This window comes from Lagopus leucura, unplaced genomic scaffold, assembly GCF_019238085.1.
Source record: "Lagopus leucura isolate 7727_CA_CO unplaced genomic scaffold, USGS_WTPT01 Super-Scaffold_100001, whole genome shotgun sequence".
Taxonomy (NCBI): domain Eukaryota; kingdom Metazoa; phylum Chordata; class Aves; order Galliformes; family Phasianidae; genus Lagopus; species Lagopus leucura.
In genome coordinates this window covers 49,306,543-49,324,403 of record NW_024962262.1, presented here as the reverse complement: position 1 = coordinate 49,324,403, position 17,861 = coordinate 49,306,543, and the positions used below count along the sequence as shown (strand labels likewise).

The window sequence follows — 17,861 nt, the reverse complement described above, 5'->3', positions numbered from 1 at the left end:
CTACTTCTACTTCTACTTCTACTTCTACTTCTACTTCTACTTCTACTATTTCTATCAAGTGCCTAAATTCCTTAAGACTACGATAGACAGAAGTGCCGCAGAAAGATACTTTCCAGTGAGTTCAAGTAAAGTACAATCTTCTAGATAATTTTATAAATATCTTGTTTTCTAAATTTGAGGTGTAGGATCAGAATAACAGTATAAATCAAATGGAGTAAATTCCATCAATGATTTTTAACATAAGAATTTGTGCATTACACATTGACATTAAAAGCTCATTTTCATCTTCAACTGCTTTGGGTATTATAAGGTTAATTTTACCTTCTCTTGTACTCTTTTCAGTACAGTACTACTAAGATTTCCCAAAGAATTTATCCATATGTTTGATAGAAAAAGTGCTGAGAAAATGTATTTGGGCTCATCTGAAATCATATAATGAATAAGAAAATATTCTGATGAGGTCTCAAAGCTTCAGTAATGTAAACAGCATGGTCATAAATAGCTCATAAAATGAAAGGAAATACACTGTAAAGTTTCTCATTGCACATAAAAGGGGAGGGAATAAGAGAATTTACTTACAAGTTTCTTCCTTGCACTGACAAGTAAACTACCCCAGGTTTTTAATTCAAACTATGATATAGGGATTTCTTAATGCTATGCACTCATTTCATGCTTCTCACATGGAGTGTTTAAAGATTACACAAACATGCTTTATCTTTACATTCAACTACTACTCAATAATTAGTATGTTTATGTCAAGCATGAGAGTAGCTAGAAGAGGGGTATCCATTAGCAGTACACTAATGCAATATGATTCGAAACATGCTTTATCAATGTGTAAATATAATCATCATACAAATTATACCAGGAAGAACAAGCAATATCCTATGTTTCCAAGGAAAGGCAATAAGACTGCATTCTTGTACAAAATAATAGTAATAGATGGGTACAGTTAAAAAACAGATGACATTCACTGTTTGAAGATTGCTGTTAGAATGAAATAGCAATAGTGTCCACAGTCACCTATATACCATTTAGTTTTTAAGCTAGAAATGCACTGCAACCTATGCACATTTTCCACTGTACATAATTTTTCTACCCAATTTCAATTACAAAAGTCATTGCAGTTACGTTTTAAATTTACATAGTCCATAGGTTTTTTTACTAGCCTGAACAGTATATTTTTACACCCAGGAAAACTTCCTCTGAATTGCTATTAAACAAATTTCAAGCTTCTTAAGAGATATACCAGCAAAGTCTATGGGCATCCAGAAGCCTTCAAAAACGTGCTCTGCTCAGTCAACATAATATTTATGGAAGAAGATTTCCAGGCAAGATTATTATGAGTTTTTTATAAATATTCTCAGTATGCATTGTGAATGGTTAATAAAAGGTAAAACACTAGAATACTCAAAACTGAAAACACAGCGTCTTTTTCCAGTACTGTCATTTCATAGAGCAAAATAACAATTTGCAGTATAAACTGAAAATAAAATAAAAATGCATTTAGCCTAAGATCAAGCAAGGTTATGTCTTAAAAGATTTCTGAAATACTTTTGGTGCTGTTGGAAAAAGAAAACAAAATTACAAATATTTATATAGCTCTCTCTCTATATATATTATCATTTACATACAAGCCAACATTCATACAAAAACAGCTTTTATTGCAGTCTTAATTAAGGCAACAAAATGATTTTTATCATTATTGTTATTACTTTGTTGGTTTTCAATTTTAACTTGGTGGGACTTGTCTTCACCTTACTGGCACAGCACACAAGTCTAGGCAACTGATTATGAGTGTTAACACACTTGAATCCTGAAATACTTACAAAACCAGAAATTCCTGAAAAGACTACAGTTCAGATGTAATCTCTCTGTTCTTAATAAAAATAGCTCAATAGAAATTATCTCATGAAATGAAGTTTCACACCAACAGGACAGTTTGTTGAGTCTGATATATTTATAGTCACACTCAATTAAATTAGGAAGAGCGTTACACCATTATTCTTTAGACAACAGCAACAGTGTTACAATAAACTGATAAATACATTAATTTTAAAAGCACTAAATTTGGTCTATGTCTTCTCCGGAAGTATTTATGAGTGTCTTGGTTTGGAAATTTACTTTCCAAATGGCTCAGGGTTGTTGCTTCTATATCTAATGCCTCTTCTCCCCCCAGAATTTAATATTTATATCTCATTCACTCTCAGGATAGTAATGACAGAAATTGTAGGATGTATCTACATAGCAAGCTATTCCAAGTATTCTTCATGAACTTTTCTCACACTTCAGGTACACTTATTGATCACACAGACTTTACAGTGTCATGCCTTGTGTCTCAGTACCTTAATCTCCTGTCAGGTATGTTATTTCAAGCACATGTGTATTGAGCTTACACGGCAAGGTTTTGGTAAAGAGGGGCTGCAGCAGTGTCCTCAGTGAGCAGAGCTCAGTAGAGCCCCATGTCAGAGCAGAGCAGCTCTAGCTGCTCCAAAGGGACCCACCACTATCAGAACAGAGCCTTGAGCAATGCTGAGTGTACTATGGGAGAGCGGATTTAAGGAAGGGACAACTGACTCCCGTAGCTCTGAATCCTTCAGATGGTGAAGTCCTCCAAGTCCTTCCAGAACATCAGACACTGGGATCAGCTCATAAAACTCAAAATGTTGTGGCTACAAGGATGCCCCGAGAGAGTGGTGAGGTGCTGACTTGGGCTGCTCAGAGAGGACGTGGATGCCCCGTTCCTGGAGGTGTTTAAGGCCAGGTTGGATGGGGCCCTGGGCAGCCCAGTCTAGTATTAAATGTGGAAGTTGGCAGCCCTGCCTGTGACAGAGGGTTGGAGCTTGATGATTCTTTAGGTCCTTTCCAACCCAAGCCTCTCTATGATTTTATGATTCTATGCCAGAGCTCCCCACCTTGCACACTGCAGCACTGAGAGCTGCCCTGTTTCAGAAAAAGATGCTTACTGACCCCTGGAAAATTCACAGTGAAATTGCTCTTCTTGCAGCAGCTAAAATGGCAATTAATGCTGGTTTCACAGAGCACTGGCCAGGTTCTGTCAATCATTTGTTTTAGGAAAATATGTGCCCATGTTTCTGAAAGGAATTACCTGTACTTCCAGTTTATGGGAAACCTTTTCATGAGAAATGTAGGTTTTGTGTATTTATATTTAGGAAAAACAAAACAAAAATCTCATCATAGAATTGTAAATTCTATGTGTACAATCATGTATGTGAAAATTCCTTTTTTTTTTTCCTTTTTTTTTTTTCTCTGCAAGCTCACCACTGTTCTTTATTCTTGTTAACCCTCGTATCCTGACACCAATCTGAACACCATTCTCTGGAAAAGTGCACAGCTGTCATTTCATGGCTATTTCAGACCCAATATAAATCATACTGACAACTATTAAAAGACAAAAAAAACAACCAAAAAACAACCAACCCTGTCAGAAAATCAGAACCTCAGCAGTTTTTGCTTCATGTGTCTCTGGGCCAAGTTACAGTAATTAAATCTTTTTTAGCCTGGTTTGCTTAGGAAATGAGGCTTATGTAATTATATTCCTCGTATATGTTTATGTGAATGTCATCTGTCCTTGCTTCAATAATTTTGGCACCCATTGACCAATGTTACTGAAGATGAAGGAGGTAAGCCTTGGAGTTGATATATTCTGTAAGAAGATCACAGAGGAGACATTTCTTAATAATGCCCCCAAAGGAGGAAAAGGATGCAGCCTTATTAAGGATCAAAGATAGGCCACAGGTACTCATCCTCAACCTGGAAGTCCCTGAGATAACCAGCCTTCATTATCTTCACTGCTGCCTCAGTCTCAGTACCGATGCTGGAACACTGTGTTACTCCAATGGGTTGAGAGGACTGTCCTGCAAAGAAGGGGAGAGGAACAGAGTGCCTGCTCCTATAGATTCACATGTGAACTCATCCAGCCCTAATGCCACATAGATTGCAGAACTCAAAGTCTCAACACATCTCTACACATCTCTTGACAGTGTCTGTAGTATATCAGTTCCTTTGTGTTGCCTCCACCACAAATTCCTCCAGCAGCTCTACATTTTTCAACATCCCCCCCACAAATCTTCCCCTATTTTTAACTCAGTGATTGGGCAAATGCTGTATTATTCAACCTTAGCTTGCTCAAATGGCTTTGCCTGAGGATACTGAATAAGTAGTAGGGGATCACATCCTTCAGCGTATTAGCAGGGCAAAATCAAGGCAGCTTCTTGGACACTGCCTTCTGCTGCTCAGCACTAGTAAGTTTTCTGCTTTAACTGTTGACTTTGCCATAAAGTATTATTGCTCCATGGCACATACAATTATTTGTGTCCTATTTAAAATGTGTCCTATTCAGATCACTGCTGACATAAAGTCTTCTCCTTTTGCATTAACTTCACTCCTTTCACCTTCTGTCTTTATCTCAAATTTTAGTCCTGGATTTTTTTTTCCCAGTCTATTGCATTGCCTTTCAAAGAATGATAGAATGGCTTGGGTTGGAAGGGACCTCAAAGATCATCAAATTCCAATCCCCCTGCCACAGGCAGCATTGCCAACCACTAGATCAAATACCGGATCATGCCTTTCCTTGAAAGTGTTCTGGAAGAAGCATATGTTTTAATTATCTCCTTTTTTTTCCCCAGCTGTCTACTATTTTTTCTGGTTATTTAAAATCCAGAGCAAGCAATCTTCACTCTGTTGGTCTGTTCACTGAGGACAGATTGCTGGAGATGCTAAAGGCAGGAATTGTTTGAAATGTTGCCAGGATGGGAAACTCAGTTCTGAATAACACAGCATGTCCTGCGGGGGAAAGGCTTCACAGAAACATGAGGTAAAGCAGTTTGGATGCAATGGGCTCAGGTGGATGGTGTAAGCCTTTAAATCTTGTACAAGCTTTCCAAGGCTCTGTCATGGGCAGAAGTCAGCAGAAACATGCACGCTGCTGCCCCAGAGAGCAGACGGCTGCTGACTTTGCCTGTGCTCGTGCTGCCTCTTCTCACTTGCCAGGAACAGGCTTCTAAAGCAAGGAAATCACAATGTCAAGAATTAATGCACGAGTGGAGAGTAGTTAGAGCCCTGCAGCCCCAAATATGCTCCTTGTACTTGTGTGCCAGGAAAAAAAAAAAAAAAAGAAAGAAAACAAAAGAATTTTTGATGAGACAGGCACTGGAGACAGGATTTGTTTTTTCTCTGGAACTGAATCGCACCGAGAAATGAAATGGATAAAGTTTAAAGTGCAGTCTGAATATCTTCAGATAATCTGTTACAAGATTCCCAGATAAAGAAAGGATAAAATTTTGTAAACATAAGAGCTCTATTTCTTGAATGATAGGACAAAAGCTGTTATTCAGGCTCAACCCTAGTAACAACGAAAACTACATTTCTCAGTTAAAGGAAGGAGAACCACCCACTCATTACAACAGCACTGCTAGCTATACAACACTCCATCTCTTAATTGTCAACGGTTTCCTATTTCCTTTGAAAGGGGTCACAAAAGCCCAGCGGTGCTCACAGAGTCATGCACTCCTCGCACCTTTCGCAGAAATTAGATCATCTGTAATGAAACCATCTGTCTGTACATGACAAATCCTGCTCTTTTCTGCAAAAAGTCTCCCATGTCTGCAAACTTGGCAACCTAAGTAAACTCATGCACAGAATAATAAGTGTCCTGGCTTTTCAGCTGGATTGCCTCAAGAAATTTTCAAAGGGAACAGCAGTAACCATAATGTTATCACACTGCAAGGCAGTGCAGCAGCCCTCCCAGCATTCAAGGAACATAATTGATGAGTAATAACGAAAACCGTCCAGTGGACTTCCACAACCTTGTGTTAGGCAAGGAGTGAAAATGTAGTTGAACGCAGCCCATCATCTGCAGCACAATTCAGCAAATTGACCAGCATATAAAACCAGGGGCTGTGCCTCAGGAGGACTGGTTTTATTTTTTCGTTTTTTTTTTTTTTTTTTCCTAGAGTAGACTAAGATAAAAGCTTGACCTTTAGTTCTCCACCCACATAACTGGGTGCAAAGAATCAAAGAAATGGCATAGTGACCAGCTAGACGAGAGAGAGAAATCACCTGTTACTTCTGCTTTCCAGTGGCAGAGAGATGAGCTGCTCTCTGTGCTTCATTTGCCTTGGTGCTAACAGGAAATTGGCTCCCAATGTTTACTCACAACTCAGTAACACTTCAGTATCTTTCTCTCCTCCTGATGACATACACTGCCACTTGCTCCCCAGTGCTTCCTATTGTGATACTCAACTATCTTGAGCCTCGAAGCCATTGTATTATTAAAAGTATATATTTCTCTTGTTTTCAGAGGTGCTAATTTGCATGTCACATACACTAATTAGCTGAAGTGCTTCTCACTTCAGAGCACCAGAACGACATACATGAGAGGCCAGTGTGCAAATGTCCTCTATATGAAAAGTCAGGCACAGCTTTTTTCTTGGTAGTGCAGAGTCTTATGGTGCATGAAAACCCCTTGGCCTGCTTCTCTTTAAAAAACATCATCCGGTTTCTAAGCAATTACTCTAAGATTATATTTCTCCTTACTTTTTGATGAGATTAAGATATGGGTGAAAGTTATTTATAGGAGGTTATTATGTCTGCAGATGCTTTGAAGAGATCATTTCATGAGACGTTTCCTCTACAAATGCACAGAATTCAGGAGAATTTCAGACTGAAAAGTCACTTTTTCAGACTCAGCATCTCATAATGAGATGGCATCTGCTGCTCATCTATACTATTATGAAGCCAAGCCAAACCCTTTAAAAATGGCTACATTTTGAAACCAAGTGATGTCCTATGTAGAGGTAGATGTTGATGCTGCCTAGTAGATTCCTTCCAAAAGATGCTACTGTAACATGAAATACATTTTAATGATCAAAGGGACCTCAAAGTCTAACCACTAATGCAGGGTTTGTATAAACTGCAATGAGATATGGGCGGAAGGGAGAAATTCCTTCTAGTCAGTCACCTACTGCCAGCTGTTGTTTTTTGTTGTTGTTGTTTGTTTTTTAATTAAAAATGTACATAGCTTTTACTAAAAACATACAAAACAACAAAAGAAACATAAACACAAAAGCAAACAAACAGAACAAAAACCTGCTAATTTAAAAGCAATGGCTGACTTTACTGCCTGTTTTTAAATATCACAGGAAATGCATCCCTTGTGCTTTCTTGCATTCTTTTTAAACCCAAGAGTATAATCAGAACTAATTCAGTACAGTGCATCTGCAGAGCCAAAACAGCCCTGTGGCTGGAGTGCAGGGTAATTAATAGCAGAATCAGGATTCTGGCAGTGATGACTGAGTTCATCCTTCAGAGATTTTTAAGACTGACCTATGGATTTGCTGTGAGATGCAAGGAAGGAAGCACCAGGTTCTGCTATTCCAGAGCAAGAACCAAGAAACCATAATGATCCTGTTCCCAGGTTGTTTTAGTTGAGGAGGCACACGTTTCTGATTGAGAGTGCTGTTTCTGCCACATTAGCTCTATTGGTGAATGAGAAGGCAAAGCCCTCACATGCTCTGTGTCCCTGGGACGAAATGCAGAAATGTGGTGGCTGTACTGAGTTTGCTTTCTCCTTTCTTTCCTGCTTGTACTGTCAACTCACCCAAGGGCATGGGGAGCCTGAATTCAATCTCATTTTGAATTACCATGCAAATCAGATGCTCAGCCTCCATTTCCAGAGGCTACAATAGGTCCCACACATACACACACAGATGCTTGATGTGCAGAAAATGTGAAATTGGACCATCCTGATCCCTGCAATTGCTGAAATACGAAAAATGCAGCTGAAGCTGGATGCTATGGTAGGTGCTATTCATAACATCCACAGCATGAGTTCAGACCTACAAGGTTCCTTCCATGGGATTTTAAGACGAACATTAGTAGAGCAGTGGCACTGAAATAAGCATGCAAGCAAATCAGTATATCAACAAGGAAGTGCAAAGACTGCACATGACAGGCTGCTTTCATATTTTTATATGTCCTTATATCCTTCCACTATGCATAATTCTTTAATCTGGATATCACTATGTGTCATTCTGGACTGCTGTGTTTAAAATAATAATAATAATAATAATAATAATAATAATGATAATAATAATGAAGCTCTTCTGTAAACCTCCAAAAATTTGTGCTTTACTCAAACAGATAGGAACTTAAAGATTAATATTATGGATCAAAAAGGTCTTCTGTATTTTTTTTTGCAATCTTTACTTTCGAGAAGAAAAAAAAATATATGAGAGGTCAGTGCAGAAGCATGGTACTAAATCCAGAAACTAAATGTGAAAGGATTATCACTGCTTGCATAACAGCTTGTTTCAATTGGATGTCGCTGTTTTAAATGCATAGCCCGGCATTACAGCAAGGTATGACTCCAAGACACGCACATTTCTATGTCATCTTAGAGAGATTTCTTGTATTTCCCTTGCAGTATACTGCCGAGTTAACCACTTTTTAAGATGAAAGCAGGTTTCTGTAATGGAAACGCAGATATTTTACATCAGTGTGGCTCAAGGCCTGTTTTTTCATGTTTGACAGGACATTAAGATACATCTGAGCCTGGGAGTGTCATAGCAGAATGCCTTTCAAGGCAGGCTGATGACAGTTGTCCTTGGGACAGAACAGCTTTTCTGCAAAGGCACTACCAATCCCATTCAGCTGCAGTGCATCTCTCCAAATTTTCATAAAGGTTTACATTCTTACATCCATCCCTGGAAGGACAGATCTCTCCAGTGTGAGTGGTGTTGTTTTGCCACAGGGAACTATGCAGATATTGAAGACCTTCTCCCATAGGAGATTCAGTTTGTGCAGCCGAACTACAAGGTGTTGAAATCCCTGTTGCTAGGCATCATTATTCTTTTATCCATCTCACACCTACTCTGCTATTAAAGGGCAACAACCAAAACATTTCAACATGAGTTTATTTGGTATCTGTGATTGCCTGCAACAACTCTAATAAAAGGCTTGTGGATCCTTTTCAATTCTTTGGTGTGGACTAGCACAATATACACTGGGTGGAAAACATTAAGTTGCCTAGACAGCTTCAAGAGGCCTAAAATAAAGCTGTAACAACAAACCGACCCTGGGGGTGTTCAAGGAAAAGCTGGATGTTGTGCTGAGGGACATGGTTTAGTGGGAGCTATTGGGAATAGGTGAATGGTTGGACTGGATGATCTTTTAGGTCTTTTCCAACCTTGGTGATTCTATGATTCTATGAAACTCTTGGAAAAGACCAGAAAACCTTCCCAGAAAATAAACACAGATGAAATATAAAAACCAAGAAGAATAAGAAAATCAAACTGAAAATATAACAATTCCATTACAAAGTACTGTCACCTGGAACACGGTGCTTATCTCCAGCTGTCCTATTTATAAAAACTGAGAACAGATTGGCTGAGAGAATAATGTGGGAATGGCTAGATTGAGAAGCCACCTCTGTGTGAAAAGAGATTAGAAAGTTTGGGGGAATTAATTAAAATAAATTAAAAAAAAAAAAGACCTAAGAAGTATTGAGAACAGCTTTCAAAATAATGGATGACATTGAGAAGGTGGCACGAGTGCTCCTAGACATTTCCCCATGGAACACAGAAAGGAGAGAGCATGCTATTAAATTCACAGTGCAGAAAATTAAAAATAAATTTATAATTATTTTCCAATGAAGTACACAATCAACCAATGAAGTTTATTGTCCATTGATGGTTATTATCAAAGCCATCATTAAAAATCTCCAAAGACTCTAAACAAGTATACAGTTAATGAAGAGATCAGGATGTATGTGTTCATATTAAAAAATGAAATGAAAGAGAGAAATCTTTTCAGGGCACATCTCAGACTGTAGAGCAGCAGGAAAATTTCCCTCTTGAGGGAGGTGATGGGTTCCCCCATGGGGAGAGGAAGGGCTAAGATAGCTTCTGCCCAAATACCTACGAGCACCAATAGATGCAATATCTTTCCTTCCTCATCTGATTGACTGCTTTGGCAGTGACTTCCAGCCTGACTTGTGTAAAATAGTATAGTAGTGGACAAAGTGCCCATCTCATCCTTTTGTCACCTGTTGCCTGTGACATGTTTCTGGCTGCTGGCTGACTGATAAATCTGTTGGAGGCACAGATATTCACTGTAGGCCTGACTCAGATCTATGCAGAATCCGCCAACTTAACATGGGCAGATTCTCAAATTAACAAAATAGTTTGATTTTCTTCTGCAGTTTCTCAAAAATTTCAGGTATTATCTGCAGCTAGAACACAATGTTGGAATATATGTAAATGTTTGTTTTGATGTAGCAGCTTTTGTGTTTTTAACAACAGAGCACTTACGTTAATAAAATGCTCAGATTCTGCTGTCCTTGCACACTCATGAGATGTGAGCCAAGATAATTTTCTTCCTTGCAATACTGAGCAGAGCAAAAAGGATGTCCTTTTCCAAAATAGCTTGGAGACACACTCATTATTTTAGTGTTCTTCACACTTTGCTGATAATGCATTTATTGTTTATGTCTGGGAAGCAAATATATTCCCTTTTGTCATCAGTCTTGGATCCTGATACACTTCTGCTGAGCTCTCCACCCTGGACACCATTCCAGCAGTTATGTCGTAAATCATTTCTTTGCCTCAGGACCTTATATTTGCAAGGTCAATTGCTGTTGAAATGATGATTACTATGAAGATGCAGTGTACAAAGAGGCTGACAATCACAGCGCCCTTGAACACTGACTGTAGGAGGTGACTACCATCCCATTTTCTGCACCAGACAAACAAGTATAATACTCACCCTATGTATGGTCTCAAAGAGGAAAAACTGAACAATTGTCCTGTGATTTTGTCACTGGTATTAAAAATAAACAAAAATGTATCCAGAAAAACCTTCAAAATTAAAGCTTTTACAGACATCCTGGCATACAAATTTACTTGTTCTTATACAATCTAAATAAAAGTTAACTTTCTGCACATTTTCATGTACATAGCTAAAATTCCTTATCTGCTGAAGAAGAATGGAGTCTGATTTTTACTCTGTGAATAACAACTTTTCACAAAGTAGAGGAATAAGACTTCCTCATAATAAAATGTCATAAGGTATAATCTCTTTCTCAACTGACACCTGCTCCCATTCTGGTAATGCCTACCATTATTTTAAGTTCTGGAGAGCAGGGAAGCAGAGCAGATGAGCATCAGTGAAAGTGGCATGGGAAACATGCTTATAACCGCTTCCCCATTTTGACCAGGAACCAGCAGGGAAGCAATGCAGAGAAGTGTCAGACATGGATAATTCTGGAAGACAAATAATAGACAGGAAAAGACTCTGTTGTCTCTAGCCACAATACACTTTGCACTGCTTGCCCCTATGTGTCACTGGTTTCCCAGTGTCCTGCTGCATGTTAGAGATGATCCTGCAAAATGTTCCAAAGCCCTGCTGTTAGGATGAGTGTATTTTAAGATCATACACTGCACTGGTTTCTTGACTTACTAGCTCTTAGCTTTGGATTTGTCAGTTTGATTGCCTATCATCACACTTTCTAACAGTTCACTCAATTATTTAAGAAATTATCAACCAAAACTGGAAGCCCCATTCCACTAGTCCTTGAGGTGAGCATTTCACATTCTCCTCCTAGCTCGTGCTGGGAGCACAACAGGACAACAACACTTGAGCAGATACAAGCACCTCCAGCCACCATTGAAGGTGCTGTTTCTGGACACCCAGCAAAATGACTCAATTTACTCTGGAGCAGGTGAATATCTTAGGACACAGCCCTTAGGTTCCACCACAGACTGCTGGTAGCACTGGTGTTTCTTACCAACTGGGAATTGGTAGTTTACAGTTCATTTCCTCCTACAGTAGTTTAAGAGAACAGTCATTACTGCTGATGCCTTATTTGCAGGGTAAACAATAGATCCTTCACCCTCTGTTTTCTGGGAAAGCAAAGCAAATTCTACATTTCAGTTGAGAAGGAACTACAGGAGTTTTGGTAAGATCTGCTCAGAAAATTTCATGAGACTTCTGGATGCAATGGACAGTGAAAGCAAAATGGCTTCTCTCCGTGATAATTTCAGATCAAAAGAATTCTGTAATAATGAAAAAGTATTGATGGCCTTTCTTTGGTAATGAATTCAAAGTTTACAGAACACAGCAGGGACTCTGGCATAGCAATGTTGCATTTCTTAAGAAACAGTGTTATTACAAGGCTATTAAGTTATTTTTCAATAAAATATTTCATATGCACAAACACATAAAGCAGCTGGAAAGAAAAAAAATCAAATTCTATTTCTGTTTTTAAACCCTGGTGATAAATAGCTTCCTTCAGATTCCAGGAGACACATAAATTTAAAGACAGGCTTGCACGCAGTCATGCTTTCTGCTAGCCTCTTGACTGGGGCTCAGAAATGCCATCTTGAAGATAAAATTTAATTTTCACAAGAGGACTGGATGACTCTGAGAGCTGATAGTGGCACGTAGAGCTTTTCGCCTTTGTAAGTTGCTGGTTCAAGTAAAGGTCAAACTGTGACCAATCTTGGCTCCCCTTTGATGGCAGTTTGGGTACATGGTCTACGACGTGAATTACTTCTCCCCATCTACTTTCTGTGTCCTCACATTTGACACAGTTTGAATTATTTTATCTTCCAATTACTGCTGGGCTATGGGGGCAGTGGTAGTGGTGTGGAGGTCAATGACTTCTTTGTCACTGCTGAATTTCTGGCCTTCTTTCTTCTGATCAAGGTGGAAATTTTTTATTTGACAGTATGATAAAGATTAACTCTTCATCTTGGACTATTTTTATATCTGGCAGAGAATTTAATTCTCATGTGTTTTAATCCCAAGAGCTTTCAGGAAGACTTAAAATTAATTTTAAATCAATTTCCCCTTCCCCCTCACACAATACAATGTATATTCACATAAGTGACTAAAAGAACCTCCACCTCCCTATATGTGAGCTGGTCTTTGAATGACTGTCAATCATTTCATTGTATTGTAGACTATAGAGTAACAACCACGTGTGGGTGGGGAAAAATAAATCTATTCTTTTAAAATCAAAAGGCACTTATCATTCTGGCATACAATCTGTGTGACAAAAGGAAAGAAAAGGCACTGAAATTGTGTATTTCCCAGAAATTAAATGAAACTTAGTGACAGTTCTTCCACGGAAGCTATTGCTACCTTCCCATGCTGGTATGGAACTCAAATATTATCTGGAATGATATTTATATATGCCCATGGAGAAGACAGGAGAGCAGCTAATGTCTTTCCTAAGGAGAGCAGAGTCTGTTAATGCTTTTATAGTACTTTCTGCCCGAAACCTTCAAAAGGAGGATATGATATTAAGAACACTGTCTTAGCTGTGCTGCTATCAGTATGAAACACCCTGACCTTTGTGAAGGTGATAGGTTTATGTTTTTATACACATACAATGTGGAACGAAGCCACATTAAAGGCACAAGAACTGCAGAGAGGGTCTGCACATGATCTGGTATTCATGAAGGGAAAATAAAAAGGTATTTAAGTCTTTGAGTTTTTTTCTGTGCATCTCCTAAAGGAGGCAAAATGAGATTCAACTCTACAAGAAAAGGCAAAAGTAGAGGAAAGATGACTTCTCACACCTTTAGCTGAATCTGCCATCCCTCAGAGCCTGCGGCACACATCTGCCAAATCACAGAATGTATGAAAAAAGTATCGGTGTGGGAGATTTTTAGTATTTCATACATTTTTCAAGTCCTACCTACAAGAACACCAAACTATAGCCCTCAGTGGTATTACAGCTTTGCATAGATCAACATGAAGTCAAAATCACATTGCTGTGATCTAAACTTACAGTTGCCAGAAACACTGGCTAAATCAATAATTAGCTTTCTGCTGCTTTTGGATCATATCAGCATTTCAGCCTGCTTTCGTTATCTTACTGGCAAGATACATCAGCTACAACAACATTAAAACTAGCTTTGGCAAGTGGAATTGCTTGAAACACAGAAACGTTACAATTTTCTACATCATTTACCATATCTGAATATGAAATCTTCACTGTTTAGGCAGAAAAAGTTTCAAAGACCATTTAGTATCTCTCTGGATAAGCTCAGTTTTATGTGGGAAACTATGCCACAACATTCAACAAGAATATTTGTCACCAATGTTACAGATATTGTTATACAGTTATAAAGTTCAAGTTATAGAGATCAAGTATCCTATCTAGTTCCAGTAGGAAAAGATTGGTTAATGAGGAATACTTGGAAACCTATTACAGTCTACAGATAATTGCTTATTATTTTATAGGAAATAAGGTAAAAATGAATTTCTCAGGAACTACGTATAGCTTTAGGGCATTTGTCTGTCTCAGTGCAAAGGAAACAGTAAAAACACCCGTTAAAAGATTTCTGGAAATGAACACATTTGTCATGGTCAAAAAGCAAAATTCAAATGGAGGAGATCTGCAAACATACAGCTGTGGAATAAATAAAGCTGGAACTTTTCCTTGGACAGGGAAAGACCACCAGGATGCTGTCTTTTCCCAACCACGCAGACCACAATGGAATCAGTGATCCCACTCGCACTGCTTCCTCCATAGCACTAACTGAAAATTCACTTATATATGAATAAATAATGATTATGCAAATCAATAGAACTCCTCAAAAATACCTTTAAATGTTTTTATGTGTTACGATTAATAAATTATTCTTGCTTATCAGCACATTTTCATTCCCTAATGACAAGAACCAGTACATTTAACTGGGACTTCAAAATAACACATAGAACAGGTTTGGAGATTTACTTTAAATTTTGCTTCTGTGATTGTTCTAACCAAATCTGTTTTGTTCCCATAGATACCAACACCAGTTACTTCTTTATATTCAAACACTGTTTATATGTAAATAAAAGCTTAATGTGGATCCACATGCAAAATGGAAGGGCTGCAGCTAAGACATTCAATCTCTTGCTTATTTGATTTTCAGGAATCCAGTCAGAAGTAAAAAGTAATGCTGTGACTGCTTTGCACAAATATATATATATACTATATACGTGTGTGCAGTTAATCCTTCCCAAGCCAAAGTTTGCTTTTATGTATATTAGCACAAAGGATTAATTATATATTGCAAGCAGCATTCTGATGAAAACGAAAAAATATGCATTAATTATTTCTAAAAGCAAAAGCTATATTTAAATGGCTTTTACATTAGTCATCATTCATGCAGTTCTTTTTTCATGCAGTCAAAAATTTTTAAAAAAATCTCACTTAATAACTTCAAAAGTTCAACAATTTAGAATTTATGTTTACCCTGTGTCTCCTATCAAATGCTCTCAGATGACTTTGTTGAGGAACATCCATTTTACTGGTCTGCTGCCCGAACAGCAAACAGCACTACTGATATTTTTCCTACTGTCCTATGAAAAAAGAATGAATGCAAATAGATATTCCATTACTGACCCAAGCTCTGTGGCAAATTTGCTGTGTAAATTCAAGGTACATAGACATCAGCAGAAACAGATACCAACTGATATCAGTTGTGTACCATATGTGCTAATACTGAATTAGTCTGAATAATGTCTTTAGGTTATCACTGAATATTACTGGGTAAATTCTTTCTTCACTGAATGGCTGAATTTGCTCCTGAACTCCAAACAGATTTGAATCAAGACAAATTTGGCTCCTACTACTCCAGGAACACTGACTATTTAAAATGCATTTCCAGTTTCCATCACCTAGAACTGATCCTGGTGAATTCCCCTTGATACTGAAAGTTGTTCCCTTGGTTAGGACCAAGAACACATTGAGAATATATACCCTGTAGTGTCCTGACAGTCTCAATTGTGGTATTCATTTTTCATTTTTCAGTATTGTGGGTTCATTTTTCGGTATTGGAGGGTTTGGCACTACACATTTCCTTCTTTGTGAGTTTCAACCACAGGCACTATAGAGTGACAGCAGCACTCTCCAAGAGGTCTGTTACAGCCCATAAGGGACCAGCAACTCCATCCACTACACGTAACAGATTAAAAATGTTCACTATATTTCTAGTCGGTCCTACAGTTAATTATATTGATGTATTGTTCCATGAATTGCACAAGGATGTCTTGAACTTTTAAATTAAACAACAAATAATTAATTATTCATTGGATAAATTAATGGAATAAATAATTGCATTAATTGAATTAATTAACTGAATGAATAAACTTGTGTTTAACATGTATATTTGTCTTCAGAAGTATCTGGGCTCATGCAAGTGCTTCTTACTGCAGAAGAGTTTAATAGAATTACATTTTGATTGAAGAGAAAACACATTTATTCTTTCCTGTTTTTTGTTGGGGATTATATAACAGATTGTTGTTTTTTGACTAAAAAAGAAACCACACAACGTTAAGAAATAATTTTAAAACATAAATAATAGGACATACTTGCCCTCCTCCCTGTTTTATTTGTTTGTCTGTCTGTTTTCCTTTTTTTGTTTGTTTGTTTGTTTGTTTGTTTTAATGTGGTCAAACCCCGAAACAACCCACTTGTTCTTTTTCACCATTAAGGAGCAGGTAATAGTGTATACTCCAAATCAGAAAGAATATTTTTTTCTATTGAAAGAGAGCCTCCAAGAATATTTCGTGTTTGGAATTTTCCTAAATCAGACAGGATACAGTTAAATTTTTACCTCCCATTAATTTCTTGGCATTGTTTAGGAATGTGTTAGCAACGCTATTTATTACAGACATCCGTAAGAAAGCATCACTCAGTCCAACAAGACATTAATTATAAACATATCTTCTGCCAGATCTAAGTATTGGATGTTTATGGAATTTATTTGTGCACGTAGGGCAAAGACTGTAAAGCATAAAACTAGTTATTAACGTGAAGAGTATGTGCTTTTCACATGTATATTTCCTAACATTTTTCAATTACTTAAAGTTTGATTTTATCAGATGAATGATCTCTGTAGAAGCTCTTCCTTCAGCAATCATCTTCCTTCCCTCACTCCTCAGGGTTTACATAATTCTTTTGCAAATTAAAATCCATTTTTTTCTTCCAAATATTTTTTTGCTTGTATAGACACACCCATATAGTTATTCCATAAAATTTAAATTATGTAACAGTCTGAATGAATATTATGATTTGAAAATGAGGTTTTCTACAGCAGAACCACCTGGAAGTTTGTGTTTCAGTACAGACAAATAAAAAAAACTGACTGAGATGGAGAACCAAACCAGTTGGCTACAACACGATTCCCCATAACTACTGCTCAAAAGTTGAAATAAAATTGAACCCTCAGGGAGCAAGTAAATATGGTTATCTCTACTTCCTTCTTTTATACTTTCATGGTTTTTCCACCTTCTGGTCTCCAACCAGGATCACAAACACAAAAAAAAAGGCAATGAAAGAGCCTATTCTAATGCCACCTGCTCAGAAGCAGAAACTAACAATGCTCACAGCTGTGCTGTAGGATTTTCAGCACAGGTTCACGTGTTGATAAGCATGACGTTTTGAGGACTCTAGTTTTATTACATCTTAAAAAGTTCCAGTAAAGCTCTCCAGTTGCTCTGTCAGAGAATATAATCTATAGCTGGAGTCAGCCACATGCTGTCAAGGATAATGCATCATGTACCTAAGTTCTCAAATCAGGAATAATATGGGTCTGATTAAATCTGCTCATTAAGTAAGCTGGACATAAGTCCAAGGAACTGCCAAAGGAAGAGAGGTAACAAATATGTCCAAGTTTCAGTGCTCTTATTTATATCTATATGTATCTCCAGCTAGGAAGAGTGATTGCTTCTGTAATTCCTCTGAAGCCTGTGTCTGTCTGAATGAACTAGCATCAAGGTTGAAACTATAGAAAAGAAGGAAGGAAGGAAGGAAGGAAGGAAGGAAGGAAGGAAGGAAGGAA

The 17,861-nt window shown here is 37.7% G+C and overlaps 1 protein-coding gene across 1 annotated transcript in view; it reads right to left on the bottom strand.

Annotated features, from left to right (window-relative positions):
• GABRG3 (gamma-aminobutyric acid type A receptor subunit gamma3) overlaps positions 1-17,861 on the bottom strand; it is a 289,358-nt gene that overhangs the window by 50,912 nt on the left and 220,585 nt on the right. The window lies entirely within an intron of this gene.